The sequence below is a fragment of the Equus przewalskii genome, chromosome 2 (assembly GCF_037783145.1).
Source record: "Equus przewalskii isolate Varuska chromosome 2, EquPr2, whole genome shotgun sequence".
Lineage (NCBI taxonomy): Eukaryota > Metazoa > Chordata > Mammalia > Perissodactyla > Equidae > Equus > Equus przewalskii.
This window is the reverse complement of record NC_091832.1, coordinates 92,533,800-92,557,486: the sequence shown is the minus strand read 5'-3', so window position 1 is coordinate 92,557,486 and position 23,687 is coordinate 92,533,800. Positions and strand designations below refer to the sequence as shown.

The 23,687-nt window shown below is 38.9% G+C and overlaps 1 long non-coding RNA gene across 11 annotated transcripts; it reads left to right on the top strand.

Moving 5' to 3' along the window:
• Nucleotides 1-592: 592 nt before the first annotated feature.
• On the top strand, nt 593-22,929 carry LOC103549005 (uncharacterized). 11 transcript variants are annotated; one of them, XR_011532032.1, is made up of 9 exons: nt 608-780; nt 4,166-4,331; nt 4,527-4,706; nt 6,481-6,602; nt 10,448-10,632; nt 14,778-14,884; nt 15,901-16,144; nt 17,022-17,128; nt 22,755-22,928. It is a non-coding gene; the product is annotated as an uncharacterized lncRNA (long non-coding RNA). The 11 variants fall into 11 exon arrangements; XR_011532024.1 differs by lacking the exon at nt 14,778-14,884; XR_011532028.1 differs by lacking the exons at nt 4,527-4,706; nt 6,481-6,602.
• Nucleotides 22,930-23,687: the final 758 nt, after the last annotated feature.

Below are 23,687 nucleotides of genomic sequence, written 5' to 3'. Positions count from 1 at the left end.
TGACACTTATACCAGCTGTATTAAGGAAGAAATGTAAAAACCTATTTGGATCATGACACATTTTCATAGACACCAAAAACATAGCTTCTTTAAAAGTAGTATGATTATATTTATGAAATATGTACTATTTATTTTTTTTGACTTTTCTAAGTTGATACTCAGAAGCCATCTTAAGACCAATGAGTGTCTGGACCAAAGATATGCCACTTTCAGCAGATCAAAGAATTTCCATCTCTGGTTCATCATTACGTTTAACATTTTCAGATTTCTATTTTCAAATAATCTTTTTAAGTAAGCAAATAAAATGCAATCTAATATTCAAATAATGGAACAAAAAACCATACAAAAAGACAAAACTGCTGAAAGTGAATTATTGTCTAGCACATGGATTTACTATGCAAGAGCTTGAATTTTTGTCAGCTGATATAGGTAAGCCCAAATTTAATGAATGAAAAATGATTTAGAAGGGTGAAAGTATATTTTAAGAAAAGGGTGGACTGTATGGAAGTTGAATTTAAGGAAGTCTCTATACCAAGTCTGTCACACATGCTGTGATGCTGTAATTAACAATAGAGACTTCCATTGGAAGAATGTCCTGGGACCCAACATTCCAGTCTCGCCCTCTCTGAGGTGGGAAAGACCAGGGTTTGAGACTCTGAATGAGGTCCAAATGAACCATTAACATAACATCTGCCCAAAGAAAGTTCCATTCAAAGGATAAGGAAGACCAGGCGCATTAGTCTTCTACCCAGAATCAAGGGATGAGAGAAGGAGGACCAGGTGATTTGTGCCATTTCTCTTTCCCTTCACATCCACACTTAATCACACAGGTAGGCTAGTGAGAACTGAAATAGGCTATGCATTTTTAACGTAGTCCACAGAAGCCATTCTGCACCAGTGCCCTTCAGTGAGTCCCTTAACCTCTGTGAGGCTCAGTTTCCTCATCTCTAAAATAAAGAAGAATGATTAAATGAAGTAGCTCATAAAAACAACACACTGTTATGCAGGGACATAGAAAACACTCAATGTGGGTTACTGAAAAAATAAGCTAGTATCATCCTTAACAGGTGACCAAAACTGCTGACCTTGGTAAAAGTAAAAGTTCAACTAACCCTTGATACCTCTATTACCAATCACTAAAGCAACAGAATAATCAAGAATCATTTTTAAACTAACATTAGAGTTTAAGAACAAATTCCTATAAAATACATTGAAGTGGATGTAATTAGTGAATATAGGAATTTAAAATGTCCTGTGGAATATAGAATTCAATTTGTGATAAATCAATCAGATTTATATTTTTGGTTTGGTTTTTGAAAACATATTAATTTCTCATATTATTTATGTTTATTTTCTTAATCGAATTTGTTTTAGCAGAGAAATGATTGGTTATGAATCTACGATTTTGTCTCTCTCTCTGTATATATATTTCAATCAGCTATAGAATAATATTTTAAAGTATATAAAATACAAATTTTCTATCCAAGAAATAATTGAACAACATCTCAATTGTTTTCTAAATTCAGTAATATTTTTCTTACCCCATTAGTCTCTTAGTAGTCATGTTTTCTACTTCCTAGTTTTCAAAGGCTCTTTGTGAGAAACTTTCTTGTTTTCTTTAAAGTGGGTTGAATAGAGTTCAAAATACAGAAATCATTGCTGCATTCCACATATGTCACCTTCTCACATACCATAAATATGTAAAAATCAATAATAATTTTATATCTGATTGCTGGTTCAATGCCATTTTTGTAGGAAAGAATCTCTTTTTGTGAATTCTAATATTCTTCTATTTTCTCTTGGGAAAATTAGCCAGTAACTTTGCGGTCATTTGTCCTCAATCAGATAAATATTACTCAGGGTTCTTTAAAAGTAAATGGAATTGAGGATAGGATACAGAAACATATTCTACCTCAGTTCCTCTTCAATAATGTTAGACTTAACAAGGCAAGATTAATTTGCTAAAGTCATATGTTTATTTTTAAGACAATGAATGAATGACATTTTAATAAGTAATATTTATTATTTAGTACTAAATATACAAACTGGTTAATTTATTAATACAATATACAAATGTATAATGTTTTAAAAAATCAGGAAGTTATTATCTATAAGGAACGCCATACACTGACCATCACCAGAACACAGTCTGTGCCTCTCAGAGCATCTCTCAGAGCCAGCCCTGTGTATGCCCGCACAGACTTCTTGAAAAAACCAGCCTTGGCAAGTTATGCTGCAATGACAAGCTGTCTCTGAAATCTCAGTGGCTTGAGACCAAGCCGACAAAGCTTTATACACAGCTCATGCTATGTGTCCATCATAGGCCAGCAGGGCCCTCTGCTCCTCATAGACTCTCAGGGATCCAAGCTGCTGGCTGCTCCATCTGAGCTTGTGCTTAAGCAATCACTGAAGCAGGAGGGAGAAAGAGCCTAGTCCATCAAGCATTCAGCAGTGAAGATTCTTCCTAAACGTCACAAACATCACTCCCTCTCACACTTCATTAGCCAAGGCAAGCCCATGGCATCACCCAAGTTCATGTGGGCAGGGGAGTGTGATTCCTCCAAGTGCCAAGGGTAACCAGACATATTTGGTGGGCGGCACTCATGGCTATCACAACCCCCACGCACCTTGTCATCAAGGAAAGACATGAGAAGGCAGGGGTTTTAACAACTGGCCCAACAAATGCCCAAACTCCTTTCAATGACATTCATCCTATTCCTTTCTAACTCAGACCAAGGAGGTAGAGGGGTGAACAGAGTAAGAGTTACTCTTTTCTCTCATAGTATCGTCTACTTGTGAATGCACATATGCAGCTTAAAATGATCTCCTCCTCCTCTTGTGTTTCCACAATATTGCTAAATGTGAACTTGGCTAGCTTCAAAACTTCCCAGAAAAATTAGGAAAGGTTAGCACAGACTTGCGAAAATTAGATGAAAATGTGTGGTCTCTAACATTTATTTAGATTCTATGCCAAATGTTATTCTTCGTGGCTTGTAGGTATCATGTCATCTACTCTTCATAGCAACTGTGTGAAGTATGTAAAATCTATGACCATCCCCATGCTTTGAATGAGGAATGTTAAGAATATTACAGAACTCATCAGTGAAAGAGGATGCAATCTGTCCCAGCTGTGGACTCAGTAGTCCACATTCCCAAGCAATACATGGCAGTGAATAACATTGGTAAAATGTTTTATTATAAATGCCATTTGAACTTGTGTATTTACATCGGTGCCAGGTTACAACAGTAATTCTGAGAAGAGGGTTCCGAAACAGCATTTCAGCACATTCCCCAATTAAAAAAAAATAGACCTGGCTTTTAACTTTGTTGGATTCCTTTTATAAATCAAATGGCGGGATATGTAAAGAGCATTTCTGGAGCTGCTCTATAATTATAGACTTTAAAATATTACCAAAAATGAATAAGACTGGAGTTTATGAGGAGTGTATTGAGAACATGACAATATTCACAGCTGCTGCATTTTATAACTGTGGAATGATGCTCAGGGAGGCCACGTAAATGTCGCCCCCTGGAGTTGTGCAGTGCACAGTGTGTGTGATCATATGCTTTCTATGGGAAATCTGCTGTCACCTGAATTCCTATTCCAAGATGTCATGTCTTGACAGGGAGTCCTATTTGGGTTTTGGTTTTCCAAATACCCGTGAAGAATTTAATACCTTAAATTCTTCTCCAAACTGATAGTAGAGAACATTTTCACAGTGATATGATAAGCATTACAAAACCCAGTCTTAAATAAGCACATCTTATGTTGTCATTCCTTTTGCTAGAATAGTCAGTGTCTGGGTCTGCATGTGTAAATTGTATTAAATGAACTGGGAATCTGCAAAAACAGTTAAATTTAAGGAACAATGCTTACTTGAGTAGAGAACAACAGCTATTCAACTTTACTATTTTAAGACTTTGGAGCAGTCTTATGTTACATTGTAGACTTTGCATGTTTATTGCTATCTATGGGGGAAAATCATAATTATTTTCCTACAAGAAAGAAACACCACTTCAGTCCATCACCTTCAATGGCTTCCTATCCCAATCTCCAGAAAACTGCTGGTTTATACCTCTCCTTGCACAGGACCCCATTACAGGCTCCGCAGGATCTCTCCACGACTGCTATTGCGTCTTAATTTTGTTTAATCATTTTTTTCAGTCCCTCAACCCGCTCTAGTGTCAGCAAGCTGCTGTTGCTCTTGAGAAGTCCTTTGTTACAAAATCCCGTGGCACGGCTTTCTACAGAGAATTGCCCCCTTTGAAGATTTGCCCCAGTGGTCGTCGTGTTAGCTGCTTCGGTGAAGAAATAAAAAGGCATGCCTTAGGTAAGAATTTTTGCAATGCTTTCAAACGGTATTTGTACACTTTAGTAGTCATCACAGACTCTCTGCTGACCTAAGAGATTTGCAGCTTTATAAAGGCCGTGGCAGATGCTAAGAATATTCGTCAATCCTTTTCTTCTTTTGAAATGAGCCCAGAAACGAATGACTTGTGGCAAATATTGATTTCTTTTCCCGAAGATCAACTATTACTTATGAAAGGACACCTAGACATGAATTCGAAAGGTTTACATTGTCAAACCAGGGAAGGAGGCAGAGAAGGAAGATTGTATCCCTACCTCGGAACGCAGGGGCTAAGGAGCAAGCCAGAAACGTAAAGCCCGTGGCATTTCCTATGAGAGTCTTCTCTGCAAGCCAAAGGTAAATAAATGAAGCAATTTAGGGCTGTGCCTCTCAAACTTAAACCTTAGGTGCATATGAATCACCGAGGATCTTGTTAAAATGCAGATTCTGACTCACTGGGTCTGAGTTGGGACCTGGGATTCTGCATTTCTGACCCGCCTTCTGACTGATGCTGATTCTGTTGGTCCAGAGCCCATACTTTGAGTATCAAAGGTTTAGGCCATTTGCTAGGCACAACTGACCATAGTGTCCTAAACAACAAACATCTGAGTTCTTTACAGAAAAAAAGGCAAAAGCAGGCACTGTTGCTGCATCTGCACGGCCTGCCTCAGAGAATAAAGCAGCATGAGGAGCCCCCCAGCGGCACTCTCGGCCCATAAAAAGCATACATCCACATGGAAAAAGGATTGAGGGAGGCAAGGGGTTGGTGCAATGAGCTCAGCAATCCCTCTGCTGAGTGATGGGGCACTGAGTCTGGTTTTCACATTACCAGCCTCAGTGATGTGGAACAGAGGATTACAAAAGGATAAGTTAAATGGCAATTGCAAGTGTATTGTTGTGGTCACCAGCACCTTTTCATCAATATTTTCCATTTCTCCAAAGCCATATGGAACAGTTAATCTATTTAGGTGATTTCTTAAGAGAAAATGAACAATGCACATTCCCAAGCAACAAGTGTAGGGAAAGCTAAAAATGATATTTTCTTTTATCCCAAAGCCTCCAAAATGTTCTCAAATCTTACTATTACCATAAAAATAAATGACAAAAGGGATGTGGTTCAGTTAGAAATCATTCTGCTATTGGCCATGTAGAGACACTTAAAATAAAACACACTGCCTTCTAGGCTTCAGCACCCTCTAGCCTTCAGTGTTAGGATAAAAGTCCAATATGAAAGCTTCTAATGATCTATGATTTGACAAGCTGGCTGTTTTAATAGAGATCGTGGCCAAAGAGTTAGAAAAAGAGGGATTTCAGATCCAAGACTAAAAATAGTAGATTTATGCTTAGATGGGTTTGGTCCTTTAGAGAATGCTCCATTGATCTCACTGAAATTCTTCCAGGTGAGTTACTTGCTCCGTCCAGGAGCAGTTGCCATCTAAAAAATAATAAGGCATTTCTAAGCTAACAGTTCTCTCTAGCTGAGTCAGAGACTGACCAAATTTACAAAGAAATATTTTTCACTGACTTTCCAAAGACATATATCAATATTATAAGTAAAAATGTGAAAGAAATTAAACACAAATGTTTAAGAGCCAAGAATAATTGCACCAAATCTACAATGGTAGGGGTTTGGGTTGGACCCTCATTAGAAAGCAATGACCAATCAAAACCTGGCCTCATGTATAATATGACTCCCCATGCAAGGTCAATCTAAGGGCAACCTTAGGAGGTGGCCACCTATAGGAAATGAAAGGGTTCTGGGGACTCTCCCTCTGTCCCAGTCCCAAAATACCTTTTGCCTAAAATTCCAAATTAGACACCCTATTCCTATTAATCCATCCATGGGAAGTAGCACATTAAATTGTTTTTGGTTCCTTGGTTTATTTGCATTGATTGGATTATTAGAACCTCTTCTCATTATCCAGCCATGAATAGACTTTGTTTTCATAAAGGGAGTAAGAGGAAGAGCACAGGAAAGGATAGGTCCAGAGCCAACTCAAGGCTGATATAGCCAAGTCGTGGAGGAGTGATGATAAGGGTATTTGGATATCTGGTGCCTGAATACTGAGCTGGGCCTTTGCCAAGGGCAAACTTCATGTTCTTTATATTTTTGCCTACCATGGGATGGAAGCAATCACAGAATGACAGGCCAAAGCTGGTGCTGCACACCTCAAGCTCAACGTACATGGAAACCAAAGAGTGGCTCTTTTCAATTAGAAACATAAAATGACTGATGTTAACCGACAAAATTTGGTAAGAGAACCTAACTGAATGTTGCTCACCTTATCTGTAGTCAAGGTATTCATAACAGACAGGAAACAAAGTTCCTAACACCCAGGATCACTTATACACACTTAAGAAACATGTTTTCCCCTCCGGCAGGAGAGCACTTCTGGTATTAAACAGCTGTTTTCACCTCCCCCTTAAAAATGGCTGTGATTCACCCGAGTTCAAGTTATCTTCTCAAAACCTGTCAGGAGTTGCTTGAGGCTGAAAAGCATGCATGTTGCTTTTTATGTAAATAGGAAAGTAGCGGTGTAGCGGAATGGGTGCCGCAGGTAAGGCTGTCACACGAAAATGACTTTAAACGGATGCCGGACACAACTTCTCCTGGTCTTCTGAGACTCTTTTTCTGCTTAACCACCTTGTTCCCCCCTCAGGTGTCCTTGGTGCAACTCTGAACACCCTGAGAATGCTTTTCAAACCAAATATGTTTCCACAAGTGTGGAATGGATGCTCTGTGACATAAAGAGATGAGCTTGAAAGAAAAGATGAAATTTGCACATGTTCCTTTGCAACCAGGACTTTCTAGTGAATTGCTTGATTCAGAAGATAATTCTCCCTGTTAGTGTTTGAAGCAATGTACTCAAGCAGCGAATGGGTCTGCTTCTGGCCATGATGCCGTCTTTGGGATGCAACCCTTGTCGAGTGGGGGTCAGATTGAACTTTGCTTCTCAACTGCCCTTGATCTTGCTTCATACTGGTTTGTTCTTCCAGAAAGAGAAGAGGCATAAGGCTTAGGCAGCCCAGCACAAATCAAAGGGAAAGAGAAATAGATTTTTATTTTTCTTCAGGTAACTGACTAACTGAAGTGTCTCCAAGGCTTTAGAATCATTTATTCACATATTACATATTCATACACACAAGTGTGCACAATCACATATCACCTTGAGACTTCCTAGGCATAGGAGATAAAAGAGTAAGCAAGACAAAGCCTCTGCCCTTGGGAAACTTACACAATAAAGAAACCAAAAAATCCTGCATACGTGCAACGCAATGTTGTGTAGTAATAAGTACAGTGAGTTAAAATAAACCTGGATAATGGCACTGAGGTGAAGAGGGAGTGTGTACCCACAGGAAACTCATCTGAGAAGGCAATATCAGAACGAAGACTTGTATAACCTGGGGGAGGCGGTCCTTACAGATATCTAGGGGCAGAGCTTTCCAAGAAGAAGGAATAATTTGTTAAAAGGCCCTGAGGTGGGCAGCAAGCTCAGTATTTTTGATGACCATGAAGAGCCAGTGTGATATTACTGAGAGTGGCGGGAGATGAGACTGTGTGTACATGAGAGGGCGGATCAAACGGAACCTTGAAGACCATAGTAAGGAGCTGGGTCTTTATTCTGATTGAATAAATCCACTGGAGGATTCTGAGCAGAAAAGGGACTTACGTGACCTGACTTACATTTTAATCAGATAAGTCTGGAGCTCTTGACTTGGGAGTGGGCAAGATTAGAAGCAGAGAAACCAGTTAGGAGTCTAAATGGGGCTCTTGAACTAGGAAAACAGTGGTGAACATGGTGAAAGTGATTAAATGCTAGACATATTTTGAGGTTGGAGATGGCGATTTTCTGATATATTAAATGTGAGGTTTGTGGGCTAGAGAGGCATCAAGGATAACTCCCAGGTTTTGACTTGAACCTCTTAGTGAATGGTGGTGCTGTTTACTAAAATTACAGGAAGAAACAGTTGGGGAAAAGAGAATCAAGAGTTCTATTTTGAAGATGTTAAGTCTGAAAATACTTTTTAGACATCCAAGTGGAGATGTTAAGAAGGGAGGTAGACATATAAGTCTGGAGCCCAGAGAAAAGCAAAAGGCTAAAGATATAAATTCAGAACCATCTAGACACAGATGATATTTAAAGCCATGATAGTGAATGAAATCATCTAGGGAGAGAGCATAGAAAAAGTAGAAAAAACAACAAGGAGATTGAGCCCAGGAGCACCCCCAAAATCTTTAGGCTAGGGAGAGAAGGAGCCAGCAAAGAAGAATGGGAAGTCATAGCCATTACATAGGAAGAAAACAAGGGAAGGATAGAGTTACCCAAGCCAAGTAAAAAAAGTGCTTCCAGAGGGCAGAAGTGAACAACTGGGTCAAGTACTACTGATCAGTCAAGTAAGACCAAGATTGAGAAATGCGCATAGGATCCGGCAAGATAGGAATCATTGGAGGCTCCACAAGAAGAGTTTCAGTAGAGTATTGGGTATGAAAGCCTAAGTGAAATGAACCAAGGAATGAATATAAAACATAAAACCCCTGTTTCAAGAACAGAGAATATCTGAAAGAGGGTATGAAATCTGGGTTAGAGTGGGTGATTTTATCAAGGGAGATTTTGGAATATCTTGGAATGCTGGTAGGAATTATTGTATAGAGAAGGAGAAAATGATGCCGGAGAAAGAACATTGCAAGAGCAAAGTTCTTCAACAGGCATGAAGGGATGGGATCCAGAGCATGAGTGTATAGTTGGGCTTTGAAAGAAACAGGACTGTTCATTTCATTGTAACAAAAGGGAAGGCTGAGTGTATGGACTCAGGGAAAGGTGGATTTGTGATGGTGGGAACTGGCTGTTCTTTTGTATTTGTCTTTATTCTCTCAGTGAAATAACAGACAAGATCATCAGCTGAAAGTAAAGGGAAAGGGCCTCAGATGCTAAGGGAGCGAGAGAAGCTACGAAAGTGTCTCAGAGGTGGAGTGAGTCGACCAGAGGACCTAACAGCTGTCCAGGCAGTGCACGAGCCCACTTGAGATTTGTGGTCACAAGTTCAATGCCTCTCTGCCTCCCATTGCTTCACCAGTGTTGCTGGATGGGAAATTTGAATAGTATTTTTATATTCTAAGTGGGAATTTTTTTCTATTTTAACCTTAAGAGAATAAAACTAAATAAAATAAAAATCATGTTTTAATAGGCCAAAATACAGGAGTGGAAGAATGTTTAAAACCAAACTTTCCAAACTAACTTTAAAATCACCATGATCTTTATTCTCATTTTCCTCTATACATAAATTGTCCCCATTTAAGCCTAGAAGTTCATTTTCTTTGATTCAAAGAGCACTGTACCATCGGGAGACCTACTTTTAATCTCTGCCATTAGAAAATTGTGTGATCCTAAGCCATTATTTAATCTCACTGTAAAAGAGATAGGAGGTTCCCACCCCAATATCCTTTCTTCCCTCTTAGTCAGTAACAGGACTGTTGATTCTTAGTCGAGTAGATGACTCCTAGAATTAAGACTAATTTTCTCAACTTCCTTTGCAGCTATGTGTGGCCATGGAATTAAGTTTGAGCAAAATGTAAAGAAAAGTTTTATGAAGCAGTTTCTACGAAACTTCCTTTAGAAACGTGTCATGTATTCCTTATCTGCTTTTTAATCCCTTCCTCCATGTTAGGTAGAGTTCCAATCATTGTCTCGAACATCCTAAGAAAGGCGAAGCAGTGAGCTAGAGAGAGCCTGAGTCCCTGACAATTTTGTAGAGTGCCCACAGCCCCGGAATACAAAGTTCTAGCACTCAACAATTTAAGAGAGAACTATATCTCTATTGTGCCAAGTCGACTTGATCATGACTGATAGACTCCTTAAGTCTCAGTTTTCTCTCCTTTAAACTAAAACTATTGTCAAGTTTCCTGTGCAAATGTATAATTCTCAATTGCAATGCCATCTCTCTGTTCTAGAGGTCAAAGTAGTAGAATTTTCAATAGCTAGAATCCAAAACTTCTGGCTCCAACCCCTTAGTTTAATGCCATCCTGAAATCTGATGTATTGCTAAGGGGGTTGTTACCCAAAGTTTTAACACCTCTCTTCACACTTATATTTCCACAGAGGTGGGCATTTATGTTTGGTCTCTCTGGTTCAACAGAGTTCTGACACCAAGCTTAGTGTGGTACGTGGAGCAAAGAAGTTGCTGAATACTTTCTATGAGCCACTGGAACACTCACCCCACCCCACAACGATTCTGCTAGCTCGAGCAATCTATTGTTCTACGCAGAAAACAAGAAGTGAAAATGGTAACTCTTGTGAAAAGTTACTCCTTAAATTATGCTTTTCCTTTTTTTTCTATTCTGAATGAAATGAATGGTGTCTGCCCATAGAATTTATTGATTAACCTGGGGCACCTTTATTTCCATTTCTAAAGTGCTACCACAAAAAAGATGGAAGGAAATATGCCAGACAAAAACAATTGTTTGAAACAAGTTTTGTGGGAACCATGTCTTTAGGAAATGAGATGTTGAACTTATTTTGGCAATTTGTAAGTAACTTTTCAAAATTTTTTTCCACACTCCATTATTATTAAACTGGAGTAGAACTCTTTCCCTTGAGCTATCATTTACTAAAAATCTCCCTGGAATTTCAGGCAATTTAGGGAAATGTAACTTGCAGGAGAAAAAAAAACATAAAATGTAATGTTTTAACAAAATTCGTCTTTTGAAGAAGCAGTTGAGCCTTCCGCTCTCTTCAAATAGCATGGAGGCAACAGGAACTGCTGTAAAAGCCAGCAGTGGAAGTCTGCCTCTGTATTTTCTTTTGATCTCTCTCTGGATTTAATGCCCTCGTGAAGCTCGAATGGAATATATGCATGTCACAGCATGGCAGAGGGATAATATATTTCCCGCTGCTTCGCTGAGCATGAGTTGTGTATCTTGCCATCTTGAGAGACCACAGTGCGGTACATTTATCCCCATTAGAAAAGCTCACTCCAATAATATATGGATGCTGCAGCCATTTATGACAAATATGTGAAATCATAACCTTATACATTCTGGAGATGAAGTGCATATACATGGAATCTATTAACCATGCATTGACAGATCTTTGTTAAAACTTGATTTTCAAGTCCAAAGAATAAGAGGGCAAATGTATTGATTATATTTGTATATATATGTAGCCTCAAAAGGCTATAACTTTAATTTGAAGACAGAAAAAAAGAACAATGCTTCCCACTTGGGCCATATATGAATTCACTTTGCCCATCCTGAGCAAAAAGCTATTCGGAGCAGAGTGTATACTTGTACGTACTGTTTGATTAACTTGTGATAATATATTCAGCTCTTTCTAATCTCAATTTAGGGCCAAAGATCACAGCCATGAAAGAGTACATTTTTAAAACTGACCTCAAAATGAGAAAATATTTATGGTTCAAAACCCAACATTTAGGGGCTGGCCCCGTGGCCGAGTGGTTAAGTTCGTGCAGTCTGCTTCGGTGGCCCAGGGTTTTGCAGGTTCGGATCCTGGGCACCGACATGGCACCACTCATCAGGCCACATTGAGGCAGCGTCCCACATGCCACAACTAGAAGGACTCACAACTAGAATATGCAACTATGTACGGGGGGATTTGGGGAGAAAAAGAAAAAAAACAAAAAGAAGAAGAAGAAGAAGATTGGCAACAGTTGTTAGCTCAGGTGCCAATCTTTAAAAAAAAAAAAACCACCATCATTTGTTAGCATATAACCTTGGGCAAGTTAACTAAACCCGTCTCAGTTTACTCACCTATAAAATAGGAATAATATTAATACCTTTCAGAATTGTATGTAAAGTGCTTAGCACACCATCAGCACTCAGTAAATGTTGGCTGTCTTTACCGTACTGATTGTCTTCACCAGTAGGTCAGTAGGAAGGACTGAGCATAATATGTGAAATGCTGAGAACCACACAAAGGCCTGACAAACCCAAAAAAGTCTGGGTTCTGGAATCACAAGCTCTAAAATTTAAATCTGTGTCTACACCTAATTAGTACACAGAAAAACACCTTTCAGCAATAGCCAAGAGAATACTGGCCAGGGGGCACTTGAAGAGAGCAATAGGGTTAGTTTTCTCTCCTCTGTAACCCAAGGTTACAGCATTTGCATCTTTCTAATCTCAGGTTTAGCATTTCTTGGAACAAACTGTGTGAAGATCTGTCAATTATTTGATTTTCCACATTGATAAGGCTATAAATTCACTACTCAGATTCTTTGGTTTTGAGGACGAAATCCATGGCATTGAAAAATAATGTTTTACACCATTTTCCATAAAGTTAAGGATTCAGATACATTACCAGTGTTAAAATCTCATAGATATTCTTAATATACCTGTGTCTCCAATTAATGCAGCACAGTCATTAATGTACTATATTATGTTATGAAGTCATAATAGCAGCCAAGCAGAATATAATTATCGTCTATCAGCTTTCATGTTTTACAAAAGCAAAATTATTTTTCTTTTGTTTTAGAAGTTCCCCAGAACAAATAATAGTTTTACATTGGCAACCCTTTCATTTCCTGACCCAACTGCCACATGTCTCTATAAAGCTGTCATACATTCTTCTGGCTCAACTCACATGTAGCTGTTTCAATTTTAAAATCTAATCCAAGGGCAAATCCTCCTGATTCTATTGTGAACACCTGGTCCGAACAACAGAGAAAAATATTGAGTCTCTTTCAAATCTATCTCCGCGTGAAAACAAGTGATTTTACACACGGCTCAGATCAGACCTATAAAAAATTTATTGCAATTAATTTATGTCAGCAAACCTATAACAAACATCCACTCACACGTGCATTGTTGGGCACTACGCTCTTGGAGGTCCAGAGCCCTTGCCTTCAGGCAGCTCAGACATTATTGGAGAACAAAACAAGTAGGGGTACAAATATCTATAATGCAAGGTAGAATAAGGCTTGAAAGAAAGATAAAAATAATTATAAGACTCAGAGAAGGATAGCCCAAAGTCATCTAATTAGATAGATGGAGATCATTGAAAGGATGCAAAGTGAGGTTGGGAGAACTTCATCTAACAGAGATGGGGCTGGAGATTCCTGGCAGAGGGAACAGCATTATCAAAGACCCTAATGCAGGAAAGCACATGGTGTTGGAATCCACAAGTCGTCCTACTTGCTTGAGTCAAGAATAATCTCTGTAATGGACTTCTGTTGTTTCTGCTACCCAAGATACAGTTTAATATTTTAACAAATACATGAAGCCGTGTGATCACCACAATCAAAATATAGAATATTTCCATCACCCCAAAATTCTAGCTCATGCCCATTTACAGTCACTCACTCCCAGCCTCTGGCCCCAGGCAACCATGGAACTGCTTTCTGTCACTATCGATTGGTTTTGCCCATTCTAAAATGTTATATAAATGTGATCATACAGGATGTATGCTCCGTGTCTGGCTTCTTTCTCTCAGAATAATGTTTCTGAGATTCATCCATTCTGTCAGGTATGTAAGTAGCTTGTGTCTTTTTATTCCTGAGGAATATTTCATTATAAGGATGTGCTACAATTTGTTTATTCATTTTCCTACTGAGGGACATTTGGGTTATTTGAGGATTTTTTTTTTTTAAAGATTTTATTTTATTTTTTCTCCTTTTTCTCCCCAAAGCCCCCCAGTACACAGTTGTATATTCTTCGTTGTGGGTCCTTGTAGTTGTGGCATGTGGGACGCTGCCTCAGCGTGGTCTGATGAGCAGTGCCATGTCCGCGCCCAGGATTTGAACTGACGAAACACTGGGCCACCTGCTGCGGAGCGCGCGAACTTAACCACTCGGCCACGGGGCCAGCCCCTGAGGATTTTTGCTATTATGAATAAATCTGCTAGGAAAATGTACATACAAATCTTTGTGGGGACATATACTTTCATTTCTCTTTGGTGACTATCTAGGAGTGGAATGGCTGGTTCTTAGGGAAAGGATATGTTTAATCCTATAAAGAACTGCCAAGCTGTTTTCCAAAATGGCTGTACCATTTTGTATTCCCACCAGCAGTGTATGAGGGTTCCAGTTGCTCCACTTCCTTGCCAGCCAGCAGTTAGTATTTGAGTCTTTTTGGACTTAGCCATTCAAGTGGGTACAGAGAGGTATCCCACTGTGATTTCGATTTGCATTTTCCTCATGTCTAATAATGTTGAGCATCTTTTCATGTATTATTGGCCGTTCTTATATCTTCTTTCATGAAATATCTGTAAGCTATTTGTCTATTGGGTTGGCTTCTTATACTCTTCAAAAAGGAAATCTTTTGACCTTTCTGGTTTGTCCCATGTGATCCACTCTGCATTGGATGACCTTCTTCTCTGTCTCTATCTGAGAGACTTTTTTAAAGTCTGGCTCATAGGTCCCCTTCTCCATGCAGGTTTTCCCCCTTCTCCAATCACTCCTTTCTCTGTGTTTTCACAGGACCTTGTTCCCACATTCCTCTACAGTGGCACTTACCATATCACGTCCTAATTCAGAGTTACATATCTCTATCCGCCCCTAAACTTAGAGCTCCTTAAGAGTACAGGGTGAGTATTTTTCTTCTTTGAATCTGCCTGTGGCTAAATATGGTACCTACCATATTTAAGTACTCAGGCTCACTTAAATGTGATTTTAGATATATTACAGAAGGAATAGTAACCTATTGAGACTAAATCCATGGAGGGGTAAGGGTAGGTTCAGGATACTGGGAGAGTTACTTATTCATTCATTCACTTAACAAATATTTCTTGAGCTCCTACTATGTACCAGGCACCTTAGATGCTAGGATGCAGAGATAAACTATCTAAACAGAATCTCTGTCCTTGTGGAACTTAGCCTACAGCAAAGGAGACAGATCCATTAACTGAAAGTTAAAATACAATGTGACAAGTCCATGATGAGGGAAACCTAGGATGCTAAGGGAGCTCAGACCAGAATCCCTAACTCAGGCTTTGAAATCAGAGGAGAGTTTCTGAAGAAGTGAGATCTAAACTGAAACACAAAGGATGTGTCAAAGTGGCCCAAGTCAAGAGATAGAGGAACAGTAGTTCATGCAAAGTCCCAGAGATAAGAAAGAATGAAGCTCTTTCAGGGTACTACAATAAGTGGGCAGAGCTGAAGAACTAGTTATTGACTATAGGAAATGACTGCAGAGGAATGACAAATCTAAGAAAAAGTTTTTTACAAATTTTACTTTTGTTGTGTAAGAGGATCAATCATTTTTCCCCCAAAATCCCGCCTCTAACATTTACTTTTTGTGTGATCTTGAGAAAGTGGAACTTTCCTGTATCAGTTTCCTCATCTGTATCACGGAAATAATAACTTCATAAAGTTAATGTGAAATATGAGCTAAGGCAGGTGAAATGCCACGTCAGAGATGAAATAGATGTTCACCAAATGTTTTACTCCTCCTGGGCACAATTACAGCACATTTTGCAACAACGCTAGACGGGCCATGTAACTAGTTACCAACAATAAAATGTGAGCCCAAGGGTTGTGTGAGTTCTGGACTAAGGCAGTTAAGAGCATGTGTGTCTTTCTCATGATCTCTGCTTTCTTTTAGGGTAACTTTGGAGTCCACGTGTTGAACATTCCCTGGGAAGAAACCTGAGTCTCTGAATGACTCCATGGAGCAGAGCCCTTTCACACCACCACACACCTACTCTCTGCTCACCTGTTGGTCTGTGAAATGCAGCAGCAAAAGACCATAATGTGTTAAGACACCAAGGATTTGGGGTTGTTTGTTACAGAAGATATCCTATCCTGATTTATTCAAACATTTAGCCCACAGTAATGTTTATTAAATAGTAAGTACTCGATAAATGTTAGCTGAGGATGCTGTTAACTTATTAATTAACAATATTAACAATATTAGTAGTTAATAATATTAACATTAATTATTATTTGTTGTTTTGTTATTATTATTACATGAGACAATATGGCTCAGTAGTTCTAGCTCAAGCTCTAGAATCAGGCAAAATTGGATCTGACTCTTGACTCCACATTGACCAACTTTGTTTGCCAGTTCCTTAGTGTCCTGTGCCTTACTTCACTCATCTATAAAATACACATAATAACAGTGCCTTCCTCAGAAGCTCACTGTGAGCATTGAATGAGATAAGGCACGTGAACCTTTTGGCACACTCGTACACAGTAAGTGCTCAGTAAGTGGAGGCTGCCGTTACTGCACGAAGGGCATGATCTGCTCACCACAAGACAACAGTCAATCCATCAAGAGGCAAGATGGTGGCAGAGAAAGGGCATTTTATTAAGTGATGAGCTAGCTGATTGGAAGATGATGGACTAGCATCCTAAAGAACCATCTTAAAGGGGCACAGTATCTTGAAGCCATTATATAGGGCTAGTGGGCTCTAGAGGAGGGGATCAGGAACATTGACACTCTGTTGTTGCAGACCGGGTTTCTCCCGGAGGGTACATATCCAACTGGGTTAGTTAATCAGACGTCATTCAAAGTTACAATATGGCTTCTTTTCTATAATAGGACTTCCCTGATGCCAGCTTTGTATCACTATTAATAATATCATCTTAGAGTAGAATCTGATATTGGGGAAGTTTGAAGATTTGCCGCTGTATAATTTTTGGAGAAACCTCCAGGGAAGTATATCTCCCTTGTGTTTTAACATCTCATCCAGAAAGTTCAGCATTTCTTCCTTGCTGCTCCAGGACCTGTGCAAGAATGGACTGGTCACTTTGGCAACCTGGAAACTGTACTTCATGCAAGCACCCCAGGAATGTTTGTTACTCCGAATGTGTATCCATAATATTGTCAGGTCAGTAATTACTCCAACTGACAAAGATAATAATGTGTTAACAGATCAGGCCTCTAGCGCTCATAAATTATTCTTTCTCTCCTTTCTCAGGGAGTATCTTAGGGATCCAGGGGATTTGAGTTGTTATTGGCCTCAGAGGTTTTCTGATGGCTGGTTCTCTCACTGCTAATGCTCCTGGCATGCTCCATTTTCCCAGCACCACAAGTTGCAATCAATTTGTGCTGCCAGTTGACATCTTTTAATATTTGTTGCTCTCTTTCTGCCTAGCACTTGTGGCTCCATCTTGACATGAAGCTGTTTCTGTTATTGCCATTACTAACTAAATAGCCCTTGGACTCTAGCTGGGAAACAGTGCCATAAATTGCTTAGAGTTATCCTATTTCCTGCAAACAAAAATCCCAGCAGCTTCAGGCCCATTTTTACTTTATTATTTATATGGCCAGGCCATTTGTTGCAAGATACTGCCTCTCTCTGGGTTGCAGTAGGCAAATTATTCCATTTTCTATTGTAAGTGGTGCAACTCCTGATTCAGCAGCCTCGACAGGAGGCGTACTTGGGATGGAAGTATTTGCACATTTGTTTCTGAGAGCAGGAAATCATTATCTGTACCCTGTTCTTCTTTGGCACTTAAAACAGAGTGGGATTGAAGAGATGGATTTTCATATCTCTTCAGCCATTGGGTCAAGTTATTGCTGGAGAGAGAAAGATGGAGAGAGAGAGAGCTTGGACAGCACAAATTCATTTTAATGGTCTATTGGTTCCACTTAGCGAAGGCCTATTAATTGCATAACATGCATCTGTATCTGTGTCTTTCAAATAACATTTCTAACCACCTGGGGAATTGCTAAGAAGGCACAGAGGGATATATAAAGAATGGGTGAAATCAGGCAATTACGATCAAGGATGGAGAAAGGTTTGAAGGGAGAAAAGGGAAAGATGCTCCTGCTTCAAAGATGTAGGATTTTTCTATAGAAAAAAATCTGTTTAATTATGAGGTCTTTCTTTTGTAAATTGCTACAAAGGTAACACAGGCTGAGGGAGGTAAATTGATCAGTGAAGGGATCAGGCGTATTGTGAAAAGTAGGAGAGCTAAGAGATTTCTGATTGACTGAAAAAAACCTTTTTTTTATTTTGATAAACACTGTAAAATTATATTTTTAATTCCCCTTTATTATTTCCCCATGAAATTCCATTTTCATGAAATCTGTGAGTTAATAACTACTTGGTATGTTTTTGACCCTACCTAGTATCTTGTGCCCACTGAGGGACCCCAAAGTGCGTCACCGAGGAAGAGGAAGCATCTTGATCCCCCTATGGGAAGAACCGTCAACTAGTGGGATACTTGTCATTTCCTGACAGTACCTTTCATCTAGCATTTATCACAGAGTGCTGTCTCACTTAAGAGACCATAAACTATTAGGGGACAAGGGAATTTCTTTAAGTATACTGTTGTGACTATCTCACCTTAGGAAAAAGAAAAAATTAGTACCTTAAAAAATGTGAAAATATTTAGATTTGTTATCTATTTATTTGAAAGAAGGAAATGAGTAACAACAGATCCTTTCTCTTTTTACTTGAGAGTTAACAAACACAAAGCATCCAACAAGAGGTGCCCCTGCTTCTAGAACATTCTCTGATGGAAGGAATAAGCCAGTTAGGAGTGAGCCCCCTTCCGATGTGGCCTCCTTAGGAGAGGTGGATTAGCAAGGATCAGGTTCTCACCTCTGATGCCAGGGGAACCTGGAAATCATTGTAAGAGGCCTGGAAACTGGTCTCTGGCTGTAGCACACACTTTGCTTCTCTGAAAATCAATTCAACTCCTTGGCTTTTGAATAGGAGCCCAGCAATAGACAAGACGCAGTCCAGGAGGCATGACTGATATGGTGCCCAGTGCTAGGCTGTCTCAGCCCAGAGAAGGGCACCTGGACAGTGAACTTATCTTGGGCCTCCAGGTGGCTGTTAAAGGGATAATTGATTGGTACCTCTACTTTAATCTTGGTCCACTACATGCCCCAAAAATGAGCCTCTACTGTAAAAGTCAAAGTACTAAAAGAAGTAACTAATTTTATTTTCTCTCCTAACAGGTAGGGCATTACAATGAGCTATTTCTCTGCTCAGATTGGCCTTCTAATGAGTCTAGAACTAGACCTAGGAGTTAAACTGTGAGAATCCCAGGGAGGAAAAATGGTACTGTCTTGAGCTCCATCAAAAGCAATTAGGAACAGCAAAAATCTGTGACGTTCAGGGTACCAGCAGTAGTGCACAAGACTTAAAATTTAGACTAGGTTTTGTTAAAGGTATCATATAGAGACTTCCAAGTGTCTCCTTTAGCCTACACTACAAAGATTTTGATTAAGCCTAAATGCACTATCAGCCACATAGCACCTCTCTTAGACTACAATGTAATTTTAGACCACTGATAAAATAGTCATATATGACTTTATCATCCCTACACTACCAAGCTGAGTATCTTCTGGTTGGCAATTCAGAAGCACCTGTTAAATAAAATAAAATGGAATGGAATAGACTTCTTAAAGAGACTAGAAATTCAACAGTTTAGTGTATTTCCCCCCATATAACCCTGCTTTGTGTGACCTTGTTACAAAGGAACGGTGTACTTAATCAGAAAAGAAATATGCTTTGTACTCCATCTACTGCAGGGGCGATAAAAATTGTCACGTTTAAGAAACAACTTTTCAAAGGCGGGTTGGCTCTGCTTATACGCAAGACTAAATGGGGAATCACAGCCAAGTCATATAGCACCATTGATTGAACAAATATTTTTCATGGGTACTAAAGAAGCATGCTGGATGGTAGGCCAGCTTAAACAAATCTTATAAGATATAAATGACTAGGTTTTAACTTCTTCTCACTTGGACCCATTACTGATGAGATAGTTTACGTATGTTGTCTGCTTGTTCTTAACATACGAAAATGGACATGAAAGAAAGAATAGTCTTCTACAACCCTGCTCTCAAAATCTCAGATTGCTTTGGTCACTGACTAGAGGGATCCACCCCCAATTGGCTAAAGGGCACGGAAAAAGAAAAGAACGAATGCTGTTTAAATATAAAGTAGTGTCCAAAAAAATCTTTACCAGGGAAAAGATAAACCCAAACAACGTGGGATGAAAAATATTGTGAAGGAATATTCCCAAATATTCCATAAGGAATTGCATCATTCACTATCACTTAACATATTAGGAAATGCAAGGTCAGCTCTACAACAGCTGAATCACGCTCCTAAGGGAGGGCTTTTCCACTTTTTCATGGTATGGAACACATAGTAAATAATAATAACAACTACAACAGCAAAGCTGCAAAGTACACTGTAGTAAATACTTCTTGTGGACGGGGATGACCTGCAGGGTTGAGATGCAAGGCCAAGAAGATGTGCCTCTCAAACACTGTCTCTTCTAGAAGAGTGATTGGCAAACTTTTTCTGTAAAGGGTCAGATAGTAAATATTTTATTTAGATTTCTGCTTAAATAGGTCTCTGTCTCAATTACTCAACTCTGATGGTGTAGCGCCAAAGCAGCCATAGATAATGCACAAATAAATGGGCATGGATGTCTTCAATAAAACTTGATTTGCAAAAATGGGAAGTGGTAAGATTTGGCCTATGGGCCATAGTTTACTGCCCTTTACTCTAGGAGGATGAGATAGGAACTGAATGAGTAGGCCCTGGGCCTCACTGCCCCCAACACACACACACACACACACACACACACACTCTTCAACCAAGGAAGTTTTATTTTTATCTATTGTACATATTGAATTTCCATATGAGGTATTGTTTTAAAATAGTTTTACCATTGAAAAACAGATAAATAAAACTTTGAAAACTAGTTCAATAAATACTTATTATAAAAATATATATCTTTATTAAAATTATAGTATTATTTAACTAAATTTTACTACTTTTTTAAGAATGTAAGTCAAGATTTAAGAGAGAGTAAAACTTGAAGAAATACTAACACCTAGGCACAGGAAAGTATTTTACTCATTAAATTTAAAATGGCGTCTATTCTTCTTTTGCTAAGTCTAGATCCTTTTTAGTTTCAAAGGAAAATAAAGTTTGTTTCCTTGTTTTTGTACTATTTATGTACTTATGGAAAAATTCTAAGACCTTTGAGATGTTTATGAGCTCTGAATGAGTTGCTCATAACTTAAGCATGAAAAGAAGTTTCAAGGCATTTTATTTACTGTCCTAACTAATTGATAAATTTGGAAGCAAACCTTGCTGGGACACCTGAGTACAGGAAAAGTTTTTGGAAATTTAGGGTGTGAAGAATAGATAGATGACACTTTCAACTCATTTTTACCTACCATGCTTGAAAGAGCTTCTTTGCTAACCCCAGAGAAAGCTTCGTGCAGACTTTTTTCTCTGCCGTAGCTTGCTAGTAGCTTTCAAACTTAAGTTGTATAATATTTTATTAGGCATGCTTATTGAAAATGCAGAATCCAGAGCTTCTCATTAAGAAGATCTGAGGTTAGGCCCAGGGATCTGCATTTGTGACAAATATCCCAAGTTAGCGCACCACAATTTGAGAAACACCACTGTAGAGTGAAGTAATGGCATAAACTTAACTGATTGACAGCAGTAGGCTCTTACCATCCCGAAAGGTGGAGGAAAAGGGTAACAGTATATTTTTTAGACAAGTGTTCTCTTTATTGTGGTTTTTTTCAATGACATGTGTTTGCCCTAGGTGTCTGAAGAATATTTTAGTTTTTTTGTTGTTCCATTCACTGACGTTCACTCATGTCTACTCCTAAAGGAAATGTTTTTAAAGGGTACAGGAACACAACTACACACAGATATGATCTATATTTTAAAACAGCACTTGGTTTGAGACCTTCCTCAGATGTCTTTGGGGAGTTGAGTTCATATTCAGTTCTAAAAGTACCATCCCTCAGTAGACACCAGTGTTGCAGTCAGTCAAGTTGAAATCATTGCACAAGGATGTATTTTTAGCCAGTTCCACATTTCATTTAAATGGTTTAAAAGTTTCCTGTCTTTCTTTTCCATGAGAAGCAGCTGCTATAACTTATAAGAAAAAAAAAATGATCAGAGGAACTAGAAGTATTGATCTCTGATTAAAAATGTAAAAAAAAGGAAAACAAGAGAAAAAGAGCAAAGTATGTTTAGTATGCCAAGTGCAAGCACAGTAACAATCTGTAAACATTTAGAAAATGTAATAAACACTTCCTTAAGAAGGAGAGTCATCACTTGGTTGGGTCGAGTGTGCGAGGACAAAGAGAAATGGATCTTGATTTCCACTGTCAAATGCAAAGTTGCTGATTACATAGTTTCAGCCATTTTTGAAAAATTATTTTTGGCATATACAAGTAGAGCTCTTAACTAGTCCAGGACTGCTGATGCGAATACAGTAAGAGTTTATTTACAATTAGGCCTCACATTCCCAAAGGTAAATACATTTTTAAAAATCTTTAGGAAACTTACTTCTGCAAAAAACTCTACTGTCCCTGCCACCAAGGATATCAACTTGGGATGGGTGAATCAAATAATAAACTTGCTGAGGAGCACAAATATTAGTAAAAAGTTTGCAACTCTCACAATTTCTGCTACCTTTTAAAAGCTTACAAGTTGTATGCTTTCCTTTCAGTAAGCCACATTTGCCAAGAAACCCAGGAAAACACTGAAGTTTGCCAGCCTGGAAGATAATTCACATCCCCAGAGTAAAAAATGCTACTTATCCGTTCTCATCTCCAGGCCGCATGCTATATCTGTATTCACGTTTCAATATTGATTCAAAATATCACTTACCTCTTTCATTGTGGTTTCCTCTCCAAGATTTATTTCCTCAGAAAGGTTGGTTCCTCACCATAGTTACATATTTCTGAGATTAAGTCTTTCTACCTTGCCCTGCTATTTTTTTCCTTGTTATTTTACCACATTATGTCTTATCAGTAAGAATTGACAGCCCCCTGGGAAAGAACTGGTTTGAAATGATGTGCACAGTAATCAGGTGCTTGTCTAAGGATATTTCCGTGCAATGGGAGTTCCTTCAGTGTGGTCTGCAGCCCAGGATCATCAGCATTACCCAGAGAAATAAAGCAATGCAGACTCTCAGGACCTATCCCAGACCTACAGAATCTAAATCTTCATCTTAACTAGATCTCAATGTGGTTCCTATTGTTGAAAGAACTTTCTAGGCCCAAGATGGAGCCACTCCTGCCCAGGGTGCCACGTCAGCAAACTGAAACTTAGATAACTTTAGTAACCCCCTCAATGTCAACTTAACTACAAACGCAGTACATTCCAGTCAGCCAATCCCCAAAAGCCAGGCCACCTCTGGGCTCTGTACTCACTTCCTCACTCCTTCTCACCCCAAGGCTGACTATGTGTCCTAGCCAATCAGATATTTTCTATTTTCCTCTTCCTTGTTGGTTATTCTTTATCCTTTAAAAGCTTCCTGCCTCCAACCCATCTTTCAGTTCTCCAAATGGAGACTATCTGCCTCACAAAATGTTAAATCAAGTTTGTTTGTGTCATCTAAATTGGCTTCTTTAGTCACTTTTTAACAGTACATACTTTA